Here is a 13,310-nt window from a genome sequence, read left to right as displayed (position 1 = left end):
GGGGACGTTTTTGAGACCCTGAAGGGCCCTGTGATACAGTCAAAGCCATTGATTGACTCCCTGTTTTATCCCTGGACTCTGCTTTGTCCAATCTCTTATATAATAAAGCCACATTTGCTTTTAAAACATTCCACATATCTAACCAATCAGGTGTCGGTGTTGCCGACGGAGACACCACAATCATCTGCTCAACCTCCTCCTTAGATGAGCCTTCCGCTTCAGACATGCCGACACACACGTACCGATACTCCCACACACTCAGGGATATATCTATATGGAGACAGTCCCCCAATAAGGCCCTTTGGAGAGACAGAGAGAGAGTATGCCAGCACACACCCAGCGCCACCTGACACTGGAATAAAATCCCAGTTAGCACAGCGCTTTTATATAAATATATAAATACACTCACTGCGCCAATGAAATGTGCCCCCCCCCCCTCTTTTTTGCCCTCTGTAACCTTGTTCAGCAGGGGAGAGTCCGGGGAGCCAGCTTCTCTGCAGTGTGCTGTGGAGAAAATGGCGCTGGTTAGTGCTGGAGGACCAAGCCCCGCCCCGTCACCGGCGGGCTTCGGTCCCGCTCAAATTATTTATACTGGCGGGGGTTTATGAATATACTGCCTCCGCAGTATCTACTTTATATACCAGTTTCCCTAGAGGTTTTTATTGCTGCCCAGGGCGCCCCTTCTGCGCCCTGCACCCTTACAGTGCCCGCTGTGTGTGTCTATGATGGAGCAATGGCGCGCAGCGTTACCGCTGCGCGTTACCTCAGTGAAGATCTGAAGTCTTCTGCCACCTGTGAAGTCTTCTTTTCTTCTTAATACTCACCCGGCTTCTATCTTCCAGCTCTGTGAGGAGGACAGCGGCGCGGCTCCGGGATGAACGGCGAGGGTGAGACCTGCGTTCCGACCCTCTGGAGCTAATGGTGTCCAGTAGCCTAAGAAGCAGATCCTATCATTCAAGTAGGTCTGCTTCTTTCCCCTCAGTCCCACGATGCAGGGAGCCTGTTGCCAGCAGTGCTCCCTGAAAATAAAAAACCTAACAAAAAGTATTTTTCAGAGAAACTCAGGAGAGCTCCCCTGCAGTGCACCCAGTCTCCTCTGGGCACAGGATCTAACTGAGGTCTGGAGGAGGGGCATAGAGGGAGGAGCCAGTGCACACGCATTCTAAAGTCTTTAGAGTGCCCATGTCTCCTGCGGAGCCCGTCTATACCCCATGGTCCTTACGGAGTCCCCAGCATCCTCTAGGACGTAAGAGAAACAAGGGTTATTAGTAACCCCAGATCCCTATACTTGTACACTCTGCAATAAATTTACCCCAATATGGGGGCCGATTCAGAACTGATTGCTAGGCTGCGTTTTCTCACAGCCTGCCATCAGATCTGAACTGCACATGCGTATGCACCGCAATGCGCAGGCGCGACGGACCGCAGCAATGGGGATCACCAGACCGGTCAGCGATGGGATGGTGCGAAATTTCCAAACGCACGGGCGATGGCAAGGAGATTGATAGGAAGAGGAAGTTTGTGGGTGGCAACTGACCATTTTCTGTGAGTGTTTGGAAAAATGGAGGAGGGACCAGGCGTTTGCAGGGAGGGTTCCTGACGTCAATTCCGGTCTCGGACAGGCTGATGTGATCACAGCGGCTGAGTAAGTCCTGAGCTGCACAGAGACTGCACAAAATCTGTTTGTGCAGCTCTGTTACACATGCGATCGCACACTTGCACAGCTAAAATACCCTCCCCCCGTAGGCGGTGACTATCTGATCGCAGGGCTGCAAAATCGCTGCCCAGCGATCAGGTTTGAGTTACCCCCATAGTCGTACCTGATGTCTCATACCATTATCATTATAAGTCTTAATTATGATCATTCAGAAACATTGTTATATTAGCTGGTAAACTTCAGAAATATTATATTTCAGGTTACTCATATTGCTGTGCATTTGCAGAGTGACTATAATTAAGTTATCTATCTCAAGTATTCCAAATTCCTACCAATTAACAAAACACTTTTACTGAAACCCACTGATATTTGTCATATAAACCATTCAATAATAAAATGATATTTGAATGTGATGTTGACTTGAATAGTGGCATGTGCTGACAGTTTAAAGGAGTAGAACCATGGGTACAAATTCCAGCATCCCAGCGGAACCAAACAGCTATTAGATGACAACTCTGCACAGGACATTCTCTGTGTGTCTCTCCAGAAAATTTGAAAATGAAATGATTTAATATAATCGGGATTACTTACAAGAGCTTAAAAAAGTTTTTGTCCCCTTCCTGATTTCTTCTATAGATGCATTTATGTCACACTTTAATTGTTTCAGAACGTCAAAGAAAACAGTATATAAAGAAGCGACAACCTGAGTAACATACAGTTTTTTTGTAATTCTTTATTTTTAGTGCTCATGTCACATGGGAGAAAACAAATACATAACAGGGGAAAAAATGCAAAATATGTGAGTCCATTTACAGCAGGAATGAACACAGAAAGCAAATAAAACTTAACTAACGGTTATAACTACGCAACTATAAGAAGAGGGGGAAACAGGACAAAAAGGAATTAAATTAACTCTGTCACTGACACTACAACAAAGATGTGCTACAGTATAAAGGGGCTGACACAAAAAAAAGAAAACGGGTTGAGGATACATTAGTATAGTAAGGAGCAATAGGTGAAGCTTACCATTGCACCACACATGGGTCAATTGGGGACACTGGATGTGGAGAGCAAAGATGGGGTGTGCCCTCAAATGAGAGCCCAGTAGGACATCAAGTGAGTAACTTGCAATCCTGGTGGGAAGTAGGGGTTGTTCTATATGAGAGTAAGTTATAGAACATTTGATGTATAATGCTCAGAAGTTCAGAAAGAAATTAAGGGTCGAGGCAGACTGGAAGAAAGAGGTTGGAGGTTTTTTTTGTGGGCCCAGTAAACAGGACAGGTCTGGGCAGTTTATACAATTAGATTTATTATCAGGCTAAGCGGGTGTCCCAGAGGGAGAATATGAGGAGCCAATGTGGGGAAAATGTGTAGCTGGGTAATATAGCTTGTTATCAGCAAATCCCCAGAAGCCCAAATAAATAGTTTTTATTAAAGAATATTAGAGGATAATCGCAGATCCCACCATTCCAAACAAAGTAATGAGGTGCTTGCTGGACTCCATGGAGTAGGAAAAGAGGTACTGCCAACAGGAGAGTCTGGAAAAGGTAGAGCCATTTGGGAATGTTATTCATTTTGACAGCTATGATCCTGCTCAGCCACAAAATTATAAGCTGCTTCCAAGAAGCCAGGTCCACCTAAAACTTAAAAAAAAACTTGTGTGAAATTGTCCAGGAATAGCAGGGCATACCATGATGTCAAGAAAATACCAAGAAAATTAAGAGATTCAGCATCCCAAGAGGAGACGTGAAGCATGACCTCCAATTTAAAGTAGTTAATTTTATATCCAGACAAAGCACCATAGCGATTCAGGAGACTGTAAAGGTTGGGCAGGGAGATCCAAAAGAGATCGTTAGCAAAATGTAGTTGGCAAAAAGGTTGATTTTAGAGGTAGTACTTCCAACCTGCGCTCCTTTTTTTTTTTTTTTTTTTGGGGGGGAGGGGGTCCAAGCTAATATGGTAGGCTAGGAGTTCAATTACCTGTAGGAAAATCAGAGATGACAAGGGCCAACCTTTTCTGATGCCATTTGAAGTAAAAATAAAAATAATCTGATGGGATACAATGTACCATTAATGGTGACGTTAGTATAAGGGGCCATAATACCAGTCAAAAAATCCCCTGTCATTCTAAAGTACTGTGCAGCATGCAACATAAAGGACTATACTGCATGTAACATAAAGCTCCAAGAGATCCTGTGAAGGACTGTACAGCATGTAACATAAATCTCCAGGATATCCTGTCAAATACATTCTTGGCTTGAAGTGAGAGGGCAATAGCCGGAGATCTCCTGGAGTTTTTGATATGATTTAAATCTATGGTCCTGCGTGTTATGTCCTGAGTCTGACACCCTGGTATGAAACCTACTTGATCCACCTTCTAAGCTTCCATTGAAAAGAGAGTGCATGTGTCGAAACGGAAGACCTGAGAACTTTTTGCAATATGCGGCAATAAAGTCATTTGGTTTAGGGGATTTGCCAAATTTCTGTAGTTTAATGGAGGCCTCTATTTCCTCAGTTGAGATCTCCCTGCTCAAGTGGTCTAATGCATTGTGTGACAATTGGGGGAGATGGGCTGCAGTAAGAAAGTCATGAATCACAGCATCAGTAGGCAGAATACATGAGGAGGAGGAGGAGGTGGCATGTAAATTGTAAAGGTTGTTGTAATAATTTTGGAATTTGGTGTGAAAAACATCAAGGATCATGGAGAAGATGATTTTTGTATTTCTAAGCATGAGGATATTTGTGTGAGTTCTCGCTGAGGCCAAAGTCCTGCAAATTTTTCTAGAAATGACTGGCCTACCAAAATTTCTTCAAGAGTGCATTGATTGTTAGTCCAGGAGGTCACGAAAAAACCCAGACAACATCTAAGAAACTGTAGGCCCCGCTTGCCTCAATTAATGTTAGTGTTCATGAATCCACTATAAGAAAGACGTGTCCATGGGAGAGTTGCAAGGTGAAAAACAATGCTAACTATGAGGAACATAAAGGCTTATCTCACATTTGCCAAAAAAATAAATTGATGACCCCCAAGCTTTTTGGACTAATGTTCTGTGGACTGATTATTAAAAAATGGAACTTTTTGGAAGAATGAGTCCTTTAAAGCTAACTCAGCATTCCACAATATGAACATCATATAAACAGTTAAACATGGTGGTAGTACTTTGATGGTGTGAAGATGCTTTATTGTTCGAATCAGGACCTAGTCGACTTGTCATAATTGATGAAATAATGATTTCTGCTCTCCACCAGAAATTTCTGAGGAAGAATGTCCGGTCATCAGACTGTGGTCTGAAGCTGAAATGCAACTAGATAGTAATACAAAGCACAAGAGCAAATCTTCATCTAAATGGCTCAAACTAAACAAACTTAAGGTTTTGAAGTGGCCTAGTCAAAGCTCTGACTTGAATCCAATTGAGATGAATCCAATATGGCTGGATTAAAGCAGTTCTGCAAAGAAGAGTGGGAAAAATTCCTCCACAGTGATGTGAAAGACTGATCTCCAAATAACAGGAAGTGATTGTTAGCAGCTGTTGCTGCTAATGGTGCACAATCATCTATTACGCTTAGGAGAGCAAATATTTTTTTCAATAGGAGATTAAAGGTGTTGGATTTTTTCGTCAAAAAGTAAAGTGATAATTTAAAAACTGTGGGGGTAATTCAGACCTGATCGCTGCTGTGCATTTTCTCACAGGCTGCGAACAGGTCTGCACTGTGCATGCGTACGCACCACAATGCGCAGGCGTGACAGACTGCAGCAACGGGGATCGCCGGCCAGTTAAGGGATGGTGCGAAAATACTGAACGCACCGGCGACCGCAAGGAGATTGACAGGAAGAGGGCGTTTGTGGGTGGCAACTGACCATTTTCATGGAGTGGCTGGGAAAACGCAGGAGGGACCAGGCGTTTGGAGGGAGGGTTTCTGACGTCAGCTCCGGCCCCGATCATCGCAGCAGCAGAGTAAGTCCTGGGTTGAGCAGAAACTGCACAAACTTAGGTTTGTGCAGTTCTGCTACAAATGCGATCGCACACCTGTCCACACTCCATACCCTCCCCCTGTACGTGGCGACTACCTGATCGCAGGGATGCAAAAAATGCACCCTAGTGATCAGGTCTGAATTAGGCCCTGTATTTTGTGTTTACTCATGTTGTTTTTACCTTATGTTTAATTTTGTTTGAAGATCTGAAACAATCAGGTGTGACCAGTCCCGTAACTATGGATGTGCGAGTGGTGCCACTGCAAAGAGCCGTGTGGGTGGTACCGCCGTTCACCCATTGCCCAGCATCTGGCTAGCAGGGTGCCTTGGATTCCATATAAAGGGGGGGGGGGAGAGCCTAGGCTGCACACCCTAACTACATATAATGAGAGGTGCAGGTGCACTATTCAAACATTACTGATTGGAATTATAATACATTTTGCAATAAATAGAGGTTTTTAGTAGGGATGAGCGGGTTCGATTCCCAAACCCCCCCAAACTTTGCAATCCGAGCCGGGATCCGAGTCCAGCTCAGGACTTCCCGCCTTCCTCGGATCCCAAAATGAGGCAAAACGTCATCTTCCTGCTGTCGGATTCTCGCGGGTTTTGGATTCTATATAAGTCCCCGGTGATCAGCGCCATCTTCACTCCGGCATTGGAGAGTGTACTGGACAGACATGTCCATCTGCAGTACTGCGTGGCATGGTGTGGTGTGAGTGCCCTGTCTGCTGTATTTGAAAGGTTGCTCTCTTTCCTATATCAGTCCAAGGGTGCCCTGACTGCTATATAAGTCCTGGGGTACCCTGTCTGCTGTATAAGTACAGGGGTGCCCTGTCTACTGTATCAGTCCAGGTGTACCCTGTCTGCTGTATAAGTCCTAGGGTGCTCTGTTGGCTGTATTGTCCAGGTGTACCCTGTCTGCTGTAAAAGTCCTGGGGTGCCCTGTCTGCTGTATAAGTCCTGGGGTGCTCTGTCTGCTGTATAAGTCCAGGGGTGCTCTGGCTGCTGTATAAGTCCTGGGGTGCTCTGGCTGCTGTATAAGTCCAGGGGTGCTCTGGCTGCTGTATAAGTCCAGGGGTGCTCTGGCTGCTGTATAAGTCCAGCGGGGCCCTGGCTGCTGTATAAGTCCAGGGGTGCCCTGACTGCTGTATAAGTCCAGGGGTGCTCTGGCTGCTGTATAAGTCCTGCGGGGCCCTGGCTGCTGTATAAGTCCAGGGGTGCCCTGACTGCTGTATAAGTCCAGGGGTGCTCTGGCTGCTGTAAAAGTCCAGGGGTGCCCTGGCTGCTGTATAAGTCCTGGGGTGCCCTGGCTGCTGTATAAGTCCAGGGGTGCCCTGGCTGCTGTATAAGTCCAGGGGTGCCCTGGCTGCTGTATAAGTCCAGGGGTGCTCTGGCTACTGTATAAGTCCAGCGGGGCCCTGGCTGCTGTATAAGTCCAGGGGTGCCCTGGCTGCTGTATAAGTCCAGGGGTGCTCTGGCTGCTGTATAAGTCCAGGGGTGCTCTGGCTGCTGTATAAGTCCAGGGGTGCTCTGGCTGCTGTATAAGTCCAGCGGGGCCCTGGCTGCTGTATAAGTCCAGGGGTGCCCTGGCTGCTGTATAAGTCCTGGGGTGCCCTGGCTGCTGTATAAGTCCAGGGGTGCCCTGGCTGCTGTATAAGTCCTGGGGTGCCCTGGCTGCTGTATAAGTCCAGGGGTACCCTGTCTGCTGTATCAGTCCAAGGGTGCCCTGTCTGCTGTATCAGTCCAGGGGTGCCCTGCCTGCTGTATAAGTCCTGGTGTGCCCTGTCTGCTATATAAGTCCAGAGGTACCCTGTCTGCTGTATAAGTCCTGGGGTACCCTGTCTGCTGTATAAGTCCAGGGGTGCCCTGTCTGCTGTATCAGTCCGGGGGTGCTCTGCCTGCTGTATCTGAAAGGGGTGATCTGTCCGTCCATCCAGGGGCTCTGCCCCAGTGTAAAATGAAAACAATAAAAGCTAAAAACAAAAAGCCTAAAAATATAATTGTAAAAATATATATATTTTATTTATTTGTGGTGTACCCCAGTGTACTATACAATTTTTATTTTATTTTCAAAAGTACTGTGACACTGCCGGTCAGACCTCAGTATATTATTTCCCACTCATACACGTATTGTGCAACGCTGTCGGTGAAGTCAACAGCAGTGTGTAATTATTATTATTATATATATTTCTAACTCATTTGTGCGACACTGTCGGTGAAGTCAACCACACTGTGTAATTATTATTATATATATTTCTGACTCATTTGTGCGACGCTGTCGGTGAAGGTCAACCCCACTTTGTGTTGATAGAAATGGAGGCTACTACTGGTGCTGAAGCTGCTGCCACTAGTCATGACATTGACAATGCAAGTCAGTCAATGTCATCTGCTAAAACAGATGCCCAGGGGCATAGAGGGCTTAAGTCAGGGTATGTAAAATCATTTAATTTTAGAGCGGTAAAGACAAAAAAATCAAAAGGAAAGTTAGCTGCAGAGGCAGTAAGACAAACTGTGCATTCAGAATCAGAATCATCAGACATTCTTGAGGAATGTTTAGGGGTGTCCACATTAGCTGACATTTCTCACACTGTCCTCATAGAGAAGCCTCTTTCACCTCCTTCCACCATTTCTGAATTATCTGCACATGTGGGGAGCATTACAAGAAAAGATGGCGATGAATCTGATGAGGGTGATGAATCTGATGAGGAGGACATACTACAAATTGAGGATTCGTGTGTGGAAGTGGGACAGGATGAGGGGGATATGTGTGTACTATGTGACAATGAGGATGTTGATGTTGTGTGTTTAAGCAGCCACCAGTGGCTGTAGTTGTTGACCGTGATGAATAGAAAGCCATGGCGATGACTGGGCATAACACCAAAAAAGCCACCCCTTGGGTGTGGGATTATTTTAACCCCAATCCTGACAATGTTTATGAAAGCATCTGCTCCATTTGTGAGGCCAAATTTAGTAGAGGTAGTAACGTTAGCCATCTAGGCACCTCCTCCATATTAAGTAATTTGCGGCGAAGACATGAAATTTATTGTACAAGATTATAATGTCATTAACACCTCATCATCAACATCCTCAGAGTAAAAACTTAACGGAGGAAGTTCTTCTAAAAAAATTTTTTGTGGAGGCCCAAACAAACCAATCATTTCAGCCAGAAGTGACGGTCCCTGTCAATGAAATGATTGGTTTGTTAAACTGTGCATGTCCTGTTTCATATATACAACATAAGGGAGGGTGGGAGGACCACTGTTGTATCCCAGTTTATTTTCAATTGGCTTTGAATATTATATCGTCCAGATGGTGGCCTTCATTCATCATATACATTTGTAGTCGATTTCTGAAGTTTCGCATCACTTGATGGGTCATTTCCAGCATTATCGCTGCAATTTCCTGACACAGCTCACATTCTTTTTTCTGGCTAAATAAACAAGCAGAATTTTCATTACTGGGCAAAAATCAATTATCATCTTAATGAAAGCCCTCTACATAGCGAACGGGGGCCATCTGAGAGCTGAGGTCTACAAACATCGACCAAGAACCATTGTTGAACTGAAGGCTGATATATGCCAAGACATTCCGATATTGTATTTAAAACCAATTGAAAATAAACTGTATTCAAGGCACTTTTAGATTATGTACGTAGTGTGGCTCCCAAGTCCCCTCATCAATGTTACGTGACACATCACTTCCGTGACGATGATTGAGTTGAGAGACTCAGAAGCTGCTCTGCTCCATAAGATGGCTTTGAATTGAGTACTCGGGGAGAGCATGGGAGAGCAGTTACCAGGTAGTGCAGAGCGTGGCATATGGGGGAAGGGTGGCACACTGTAACCATATTGGGCAACTTAGTTGCCCCAGGGTTCATAAGCCTTACTCTGGCCCTGGACACTGATAAAAGAAATGCTGCACAGTGCACAGTTATTTTTTGGATTAAACATTGTTGCTTGATTTATGAAATCTAGGAGAAAGATTAAGTGGAGAGAGATAATAGGTCAATGTACTAAGCCTTGGTGAGAGTGAAAGTGTATGGTAATAAAGTATGAACAAATCAGCTTCTAACTCCAAACTTTCAAACACATACTGTAGGGAAATGTATTATAGCAGCATGGAAGGGACATCGACAAGCTACTCATGTGAGATCACCAGCGCAGTCCGGAGCCGGCACCCTCCACAGGCAGGGGCAGCTTTGTCCCTGCTGTGGTGTATGGGCATCGTCACCTGTAGCTGTCGAAATTGACAGCTGCAGGTGTCGCAATGGACAGCGATGCTGACCGTTCATACATTGCCCAAGCATATCGTCCTGCTATATTTTAGATAGCAGTGCCAAAATGGACAGGGGCGCATAGCATCACTGTGCTCGCACCGCAGCTATCATACAAAGGGGGGAAGCGGTATAGCGCACATAACGTACTGTGATACCGCTTCTCCCCCATAACGACTGTCCTACATTTACCCCATAGCCTGTAACATGATAGTTAGAAGCTGACAGATTTGTTGTAAATCTCTCACAGTGGGGCAGATGTATTAAGCCTGGAGAAGGGATAAAGAAGTGATAAAGCAGTGATAAGTGCAAGGTGATAACGCACCAGCCAGTCAGCTCCTAACTGTCATTTTTCGTATCTGTAATGATTGGCTGGTGTGTTTTTCACCTTGTGCTTATCACTGCTTTATCACTTCTTAATCCCTTCTCCAGGTTAATGCATCTGCCCCATTGTGCTTTATATGCATGCTATAGAAACACACCTCTCCTTTATGCCAAGCAGACTCTGTGCACCTCTCTCCTGTCCCTCCAGTAGCAAGCTTTCCTGCAGCATCTCTCTGCTCTAAGCATGCCTGGAAATGTGCAGCTGAGTGTGTTCCTCTAACAACAGCAGACACACTCCAATGTGACACAAGGGATGAAATATGAAAAGGAGCCAGGTAAGATATAATTATTAGCCAGCTTTTACCAATCTGTGAGATGAGTTACTATTGTATCAGCTGTATGTCATTGGTATTATATGGATAGCTAGAAATATGACTTTGAAGTAAGCCAGTACAGACTCATACGTGTGAAAGAAATACACTACTATATATGTATATTTTAAAAAATATAAAACAATTTAATGCTGGGTACAACTTTTACAAGCTTGGTTCACAATTCTATACTCTATATAAAAATGTTTATGTGCTGTACATACAGTATATACAAATGTCTATGTATTCTCACATTGTATATGAAAATATACTATAATATAGAGTAGCCAAATACCTTATTTAAGTAGTCTATCTATCTATCTATCTATCTATCTATCTATCTATCTATCTATATATCTGTAACATATCTATTTATCTCATATCTATGTCAGATTTATTTAAAATCTTTAACCCATTCAGATCTACGTATCCCTTTCTTTATTTGTTTCTATAACTCAAATCTATTTCATATATGTACATCTCATATATGTTTTATCTATTTATTAATCTGTTATCTATTTATAAACTTATTTATCTCTCACTCCTTCTTGTACACCTCATATGTATCCAACTTATATATCTCTATCGCATATCAGTTTATCTACCATTCTATCTTATCTATATCACATTTGTATATCTACTATTATTATTAATTTTAAGATTATTATTATTATTATTATTATTATTATTATGTGTATGTATCCATAGCATATCTACATATTTATTTTCTGTCACATGCTATCTGTATAAATCTTTTATCTATCTATCTATCTATCTATCTATCTATCCATATCATATCTAATAGATAAATAGAAGTATCTATATTCCAGTTCATTTTTTAACACTAATCCACACACCAAGCCCTAACCACTGGTTTCAACAACAATGTAAGTGTCTGTTATGCTTTGCGTTATCCAATGATGTACAGTATAGCAAATGCCAGACAATCCAAATAAAGTTAAAATGATCTAAATGTATATATAAGGAACATATAGAATAGCAAATATTCGTACATACATACACCCCTACACATAAATACAAAGCACATCTAGCTCTATATTTATATACAAATATTGTTATTCACTCTATGAGCAGCTAATATTTTTGGTAGTGATATTGTCACGGGTGTGGTATGGAAGGTAGATAGTAACTAGGTCGACAGTGTCCAGGTCGACCACTATTGGTCTTTAGGTCGACAGGTCAAAAGGTCGACATGAGTTTTTTATGGGGGTTTTGTGTCGATTTCTTTGTAGAGTGACCGGGAACCCCAATAAGTGCACCATGTCCCGTCGCATGGCTCGCTTCGCTCGCCATGCTCCGGGCAAGGTTAACGTTCCCAATTGTAGTCCCCGTGGATCGTTAAGTATGAAAAGGTTCAAAAAAAGAAAAAAATAGTGAAAAACTCATGTCGACCTTTTGACCTGTTGACCTAGAAGCTGTCGACCTAGAAACCCTGTTGACCTAGTTACTGTCGACCAATAGTGGTCGACCTAGATAATGTCAACCTAGTTACTGTCGACCTAGAGACTGGATCCCTATTGTCACATATGTACATATATAACATTTCACACAACATCAGCATTCTGAGACAAATGAAGTGGCTGTATTCCTGCGCACTCTGCATTTTCTGAGACAACATATAAAGTGCTTCAGTCACAGGAGACATATCCAGTGTTTCCCCCATGTTCATTAAACTTATAGAACATCGGATAGCTTTGGAAATAAGATATTACGGTTTGTTTGGATTGTACACATAATATAATTCTGTTAGAGAACATCCACTTTTCAAAAGGAAATAAGACTGTCACTTTTAAAGATCAGGGCTTATTCTGGGCTGATGAGTTACATAGTCTCAAAAACAAACATTATGTCTTGTAATAGATGTGTAATACACATGATAGTGCTATAAACTGTAATATGTACTGTAGTTCAATGTGGTTTCATCAAAATGTTACTAAATAATAAAACACATTTATTCAACAGCAGTGAGTAAATGGCCCCATGCCCAAGAGTCCAAAGCGTAATATGGAAGTGAATTATTCAGGCTATTGCCTTCCCAATTGCACAAATACAGTGCTTATATAATAAATGTGTGTGACTAAATATCACTTTTCTTGTTTTACCAATTCATTACAGTAATTATTCCAATAATATTAATTTCTGTTAATTCATTTGCTGAAATCTCTTCTGTCAAGCCATGAAATGATATTCTATATCAGGGGGTCAGGGAATTTTTTTTTACCTTTTACCCCAAAATATATTTAGATACGCCAACGTTACCCCCTTGATTTGAAGGGAAGGAAATCATATATTATTGTGCATACATACTGGTTATCACTGTTTATATGGCATTTCCCACTGTTATGTGGGCCACTGTCTGATCCTGCGGAACTCAATCAGCGGTCAGCCACAGAACACTTCAAGTTCTGTGTGTGGGTTGGTGGGCTGCGGGTGGGAGGACAGGACAGCGCAGGACGGGCGGGCATGAGGGTGCGCAGTGTGATATCAGCACGTCACACCGCGGCCAGGAACACAGCACAGGGTGGCCAGGAGCACAGCACAGGGCGGGCAGGAGGGAGCACGGTGTGACGTCAGCACATCAAATCGCAAGTCGGCCGGTGCTGGACGGGGCTGTATCTCGGCAGCGCAACCGTCCATTACCACCAGGAATTTCATTTTTACCCCATTTCGGGTAATTTACCCCTGTTCCCT

General features: G+C 43.4%; 1 protein-coding gene across 1 annotated transcript in view; it reads left to right on the top strand.

Moving 5' to 3' along the window:
* The first annotated feature begins 10,415 nt into the window (after positions 1 to 10,415).
* LOC135057974 (probable G-protein coupled receptor 142) overlaps positions 10,416 to 13,310 on the top strand; it is a 124,771-nt gene continuing 121,876 nt past the window's right edge. The window contains exon 1 of the mRNA XM_063963657.1: positions 10,416 to 10,562. The gene's annotated coding sequence lies outside the window, so the exon portion shown is untranslated. The remainder of the gene's footprint in view (positions 10,563 to 13,310) is intronic.

This window comes from Pseudophryne corroboree, chromosome 3, assembly GCF_028390025.1.
Source record: "Pseudophryne corroboree isolate aPseCor3 chromosome 3, aPseCor3.hap2, whole genome shotgun sequence".
NCBI lineage: Eukaryota > Metazoa > Chordata > Amphibia > Anura > Myobatrachidae > Pseudophryne > Pseudophryne corroboree.
Note: the sequence above shows the minus strand (reverse complement) of the source record. Positions and strands in the feature narration are given on the sequence as shown.